Consider the following 6,778-nt stretch of genomic DNA (forward strand, 5'->3'; position numbering starts at 1 on the left):
ATAACACAAATTAATCAAATAAAATTTAAATGCAGACTCCAGGATTTGAACTCGTGACCTTCATCTTTGTAGGCGAGATTCGTAACCGCTCAATCAACGAGGCCGTCAACTTGACTAGTTCTTAATCAGAAAATAAAAATGAAAAAAAATAATATTGTTTCATTACGTAATAATAATAACTAGCAGTTAAAAACCCGCTCCGCGGGTTTTATTCTGCTAGGCCCTGCGGGCGGCTCTTGGTTCGGCTTCGCCCATTTTAAGTGATATTAACAACAGTTACATTTAATAGATATATATATTAGGACATTCACAGAGAGAGGGTGAGTATATATATTGTTAAAACACGGAACAGGAAGGAGTTAATTAATAATAACATGCTAAATTTACTCATAATAAGAATGACAGTTGTTTAAATAAATGAATTTTTACGTATTTGTGATTGATTATTTCAAATGAAATACTATTATTGACTACATATCTACAACTGATATTAACTGTTATCGTACCTAATATAATTAGCTCATAGGAGACTTGCAGTGCTTAAATATGTGTTACAACCGTCAATGTCTATAAGTTGAATCAATATCGTTTAGTTTGTCACAATTAAAGATAGTTATAACAAAGTTGACTTAAATAATAGATTATTACATATTGATTAATTGTACCCGTATTTATGAATAAAAGGAGGGTAATTGTGCGATGAGATTAACAGTCGGTTTAATTAAAAGGTGTTAATTTTACTCCAACTGGTGGTAATTCTTTACCTACAACTGTTACTGTATCTAATAAAGTTTAAAGTTAGATTATATAAAAACCTTCATCAGGAGAGTAAAAATCTATATATAAAGGTAGATTATTACAATATAGCGCCCCTGAGGTGATATCTCACAAAAGCGGCGCTATGCAAATTGTCCAATAAATAAATAAATATAATGTTTACATTTTGTTGTGTATACACCGAATTCAAAAATTAAATATAGGTTGCAATTCGGAAAGAAGAAGTGGAAGGAGGGGGGAGGGGTAAGAGTAGGCTGGGTTTATAATAATTAGGAATTAAAATATCTTTAGACGGAAAAGACCAGTTAAGTGGGAAAATATTTAAAAGAGAGTTTATAAAAAATTTCTTGTTAATTATATCTGATTTTATATTAACATGTTTCCTCATTTCTAAAATTTCAAAATTATTTATAGTGAAGTATTTTAAGACCTGAAAAAAACAAATAGCACATAACCATAAAAAAATATATTCATAAGACAAATAGCATTCAATAACCGTTATTCTAATAAATTGATAGTTGAAACACTAAATAAAAAAATTTAACATATTCTCTTCAAACGGTCTTTCTAAAGATAGAAATAAACAATGGCGTAGAATTCTGTTTGTGGATAACGATACTTCTAAAATTATATATAAAAACAATCCTGGTACTATTCAACTGGCGTTTTACACTAATAACAATGAAGAAATATATTCTTAATAATAAATATATCAAAATTCAAACAAAAAAATCAGGAGTTTAAAAACTCAATTGGGATTATTGTAATTTCTTTTACAAAGGTAGAACCAATAGAAACTTTGAAGTCAGAACTAAAGAATATCGCAGGGCTCTAAATGGAAATAGTGAATTTGAGTTTGCAAATCATCTTTTGAATAATGATCACACTTTCGATAAAACTTCAGGTCTTAAAATACTTCACTCAGGATATAAAGCATCGCAAATAAATAATTTTGAAATTTTAGAAATTAGAAAACATGTCAATATAAAATCAGATTAATAAGCAAAAAATATATAAATAATAATGAAAAATGCCATTACAAAGTGATAAGCTTCCAGAGGAAATTTTCATATGAAACGCTTGTTAATCGTAAGTAGTCAAATATTGTGAGCTGCATATTTAAATATTCGCGCCATTCATTTGGTTTGTGTTTATACCGCCAGAGGTGCGCTCTGTCGGCCATCAATAGCAGTGCGTATCGACCATATTGAACGAACGCGTGATTTTTTATAAACGTCAAACATAATCACGTAACTGTGGATAATTTTCATTGTAATGTAATTAATCCAATGGATTATGAACTTTCTAAACATATTTTCTTCGAAATTAGCCAAAAATTATATGAGCAGAAACGATGCTTTTGAAGAAATCTCGTATTATTATGAGGCGATCCTATTTTAGTATGAAATCGTGTCTTGATTTTCAAGTTAGCTGAATTTACCCGAAACAGACAATTTTAATTTGACCAATCAGAGGGCCTACATCGTCCAGACGCTAGGACAATAATACTATCAGATTGTTGCCTATTTGACCATTTTCATCACCATATTTTTCAAAAATGACCTCTGTTTATGATTATTTCAAAAATTAACCAAATAATAAAAAATAAAAAAATCTACATTTTTTTTGTTTTTGTTTTATGCATTACAGATTGATGTAATCCTATTACAATACACATGAAATATACAAAGCTTTAAATTAAACATTTTACAATAACCGATATTTTAAAGTTCTTGCCTAAAATGACTTTTGAAATCTTCATGATCTTCTTTTGAAATCTTACATGAATATACATGGAGGATAGAACGCAATACAAATCTTTTTCAGCAAAAACTACTTGCTTCATTCACATACATGCACCTCTCATACACAAACATCTGTAATGCCAATTCATGACATCACCTGATTCAAATATTATGACTTGTGCAACGTTGATTGTAATAAACAAATAAACAAATAAGATACACCTTTATATACAAATATACATTCAATGTACAATAGAGAAAATATATGTAAAATATATTTCAATTTTACATATTTAACAAAAAAACAGTTACATAAATTATATTTTAATACATAAGCGAGATATCGAAATCACATTAAAATGCAAAAATTAAATACTAAGCATAATAATGAAAATACGTACTCCTATCCCGAAAACACGCTGATTCGCGTCAAACGGTGGAAAACTATACGCTGATATCGATTCTCTCGGCCAGCTGCTAAAATTATAGACCAACAACAAGGGTCAAAAGCAAATCTACCGTGAGTAATTTTATTATTTATTGAAATTTCTTATTCACCAGCATAGAACGAAGCCACCAGGTAGAGTCGATTTACTGCGATTTCAAAAAAGTGTTTGACAATGTTGACAACTTAATTCTTATTAAAAAATATAGATAACGGAATTAGGGGTAACTCATTAGTTTGTATCGTACTTAAAAAAACTTCAGCGATCTGCATTACGAGGACATGCTTCTACGTGGAAACCAGTCACCTCTGGCGTGTCACAGTGATCAATCCTGGGTCCGCTGTTATTTATACTTTTTTATTAATACCATTACTAAATTTTTCATGCACTGTTTGTTTCTCTTGTGCGCTGATGATGTAAAAATATTTGCCTTTGTTAAGAACTTAAATGATTTTCTGCTTATCCAAAGAGATGTAGTCAGGTTTTAAGCATTTTGCAATGAAAACAAAGTTTATTTAAGTTACTACAAATTTAAACAAACAAGCCTTACTAAAAATTACACAATTGTCATACACAATTATTATATTGGAAACTATTCACTTGAACGCGTGTACTGTATAAGAGACCTAGGCGTACTTTTTGATTTCAACCCTCATTTCGATGCGCACATTGAGAATATTGGGAGTAAAACTTATTGCTTGCAGGGCTTTTTTTATCAGTAACAGTCTACTTTCTCCTTTACCATATAATTATTATTATTGAATATTGCTCCTCCATATGGACTCCACCTTACGGTATTTATAAAGACAATATTAATAGTATCCAGAAGAAATTTCTGCAGTGCCCCAATTTCAGAATGAGCTCACTTAAGCGGGAATACATAAATACATAAACAAATATCAAAACCTGTAGGATTCCGACATATTTTTTGATACATATAGCACCTTTAGTAGAAAATTGAAAGCTTTTTTTCCTACAAAAACAACAACCTTGACATATTTCGTTCATACATTATGTACACTCTCACTTTTTCTGTTTAATAACATTTTCGAACTAATTGACTTGACCCTCTATTCTCTAAAAAATATTTGTAAACATTTGTTAACGGATATTGTACACTTTCTCCTACTTTTTAATTAACTATTGTTATTTTAACTTTCTAAGTAATATTATACTTGTAAAGGCTTATTATTTCTTTATTTTTGAATTGTTATGTTAATCCGTAAGAAATAGTTAGGATGCAGGCAAATTCTCCAATTAATCTTTTTTTACTTTCACGTTTATTATATACTGTCTGTATCTATGTGTTCTCCAACAAAAACTTGCCTTAACAACGGATTTGATTTAAAATATTCACGGTCGAAAGAATTATCGTGATTTATTTTTGTTGTATTTATTTTTTTCCGCTGGCTAAAAAAGGAAGTAGTGCATCGCGGCATAACAACCCAAGAATAAATCACTTTAAGAGGAAAAATTTGTATATTCTTGGTATACCTTATATCGTAGGTAACGTGCGATTTCAAGCAAAAAACTGTTTTTTATTACTTTTGTAAATAATTTTATAAGAAAGCAAAAAAGTTAATCAACTGTCACAGATAATCTTAGCTATAATACTGTATTTTTCTTAAGTTGTTTCCTTTATGCGTTCATACATTTCTATTAAAAAAAAAATATTTTAGTAGTTTGCATTTATATTTTTGAATGAGTAATTTATTTATTTATTTGTATTTTACTCAAGCGAAGCGATAGGAAAACTTTCAATTTATCCAAAGCATATTTTTTGGTATTCATAATCTACCCCAATTCGTTATAAAAATTAATCAAAATAGTGATTTGGCACTAAGCTTCGCCTTAACAACCTTCCAAAATCTAAAAATTCTCGTAAATATTCATGATTGTCAGTTACCAAAGACTGCACAAGTCCATTATTATTATCAATATTTTTCTCTGTTTTCTTTAAAATCTTGAATTTTTCTTCATGGTTAAATACGTCTATTTGAACTTCATTTTTGTTTTTGGGAATTAATTCAAGTAGACCGGTCGGTGGCCGAGTTGACATCGCGCTTGGGTCCCACTCAGGCGTAGTGTGTTCAATTCCTCGGCTGGCTAACTCCTCCATCACAACACAAGCAACATTTTCAGCTTACTGTGGTGGTAGTAGGAGATTTTCAAATATTTTCAGGTTATTCGTAACCCGGGAATGTTTGTCTTTCTTTAAAAAAATAAATAAAAAATGAATTGAAATCTTGGAAGCCGAAAATAACCAACTTCTCGACCGACTATGATTTCTCTCAACTTTTGGTGGCAATCACGTACACACATGCAGACATATTCGGTGATATGTCTGCAGTTAATAAAAGAAAAAATGTTAGTTCTACCCGATCGGCATTTTGTGAGGTTGTAAGCGTGGTTGACTTCAGTCCGTGGAAAGGAAGGTTCAATCCTCTGTCAAGTCAATTTTTTAAAGTTTTCATTTAAATTTTAAAATAAATCTACTATAGTGAAAAAAACTTTTTATATATATTCATAGCTAAGTAACTAACTAACTAACCATCACGCCGTTTCCCCGCAGGGGTAGGTAGAGAGGACGGACCGCCAAACAACTCGGTCTTGGCACACACTCCTTGCCTCATTCAGATTTATTCATCGTCTCATACATACTCTTCTATTGTTCTGACTCTTGACATGGCCCGACTCAAGTATCTGATTCACTTGGTCGTGCCATATCTTCCTCGGGCGTCCCCGACTTCTGCTACCATTCACATTTGCATCGTATATTCTCCTTACACTCCTTTCTTGGCTCATTCGCTCTACATGCCCAAACCATCTAAGCGTCCCTTTCTTAATCTTACTCACTACGCTTACATCAGCCTTGCACTCTTTGCGGATCTCCACGTTCCTCATACGATCATACATGTTTTTACCACACATACGCCTCAGGGATCTCATTTCAACAGCATTCAATCTACTTTCATCCTTTCTTTGCTAGTTCCATGCCTCACTTCCATACAACAGACACCTCACTTCCATACATGCACTCCATTGTGGACTGCTAACTTCGCTTCTTTGGACATTTTTTTAGCGCCAACTGCGTTCAGTCCTCCATTAATGGAGTTACCTTTATTTTATTACTTATACGACTTTACTATTTAAACTACTACCTGAAATCCCGTCACCGAAAACAAGCGCCTTGTCTAGTTATTGCGAGGAAAAGCAGTTTACTTTGTAATACACTGCGAACATATAATAACGATTATTATTTCAGTTTATTATTAAAAAATACTTTAAATTAAAACCAAACTAAAATATAAAAATTTTGACACCAAGTTATGTTTGTACGCAATTGAATTCCGAATAGTCATTTCGTAAGAGAGCGGAACCGTTATAATCAAGTACCTACCTCGTTCGTAAGAAGTAGTGAAAGTAGATCAGTTAGAACATTTATAACTGGAATGTGTTTAGAGTTGTTGTCGGTGCTGACAAGTGCTCCGATAGCCGTGATCGTCTAGTGGTTAGGACCCCACGTTGTGGCCGTGGTAACCCAGGTTCGACTCCTGGTCACGGCAGTGCTTAATACACTGTCATGGCGGAGTTTTTTTTTAAATTTGATTTTTTTTTTAATATGAGTAGCAGACAATATCAGCAACACTCAAACGAAAATTTGAAATAGGAATCCCAGGAAGTAGATTCTATTTGGATAAAATAATATAAAGTACCTATATTTGGGGCACGTTCCAGAGTGAAAGATACACTCAGTATGGCCCTGGTATTCTGAATTGAAACGTTGCATGACTGTGTTGATGGCTTTGG

At 32.0% G+C, this 6,778-nt stretch overlaps 1 non-coding gene across 1 annotated transcript; it reads left to right on the forward strand.

The window, feature by feature from the left end:
• Positions 1-6,462: 6,462 nt before the first annotated feature.
• On the forward strand, positions 6,463-6,534 carry TRNAH-GUG (transfer RNA histidin (anticodon GUG)). The gene has a single exon. It is a non-coding gene; the product is annotated as a tRNA-His (tRNA).
• Positions 6,535-6,778: the final 244 nt, after the last annotated feature.

This window comes from Hesperophylax consimilis, chromosome 6 (assembly GCF_061612785.1).
Source record: "Hesperophylax consimilis isolate HC1 chromosome 6, BYU_Hcon_1.0, whole genome shotgun sequence".
Classification (NCBI taxonomy): Eukaryota; Metazoa; Arthropoda; class Insecta; order Trichoptera; family Limnephilidae; genus Hesperophylax; species Hesperophylax consimilis.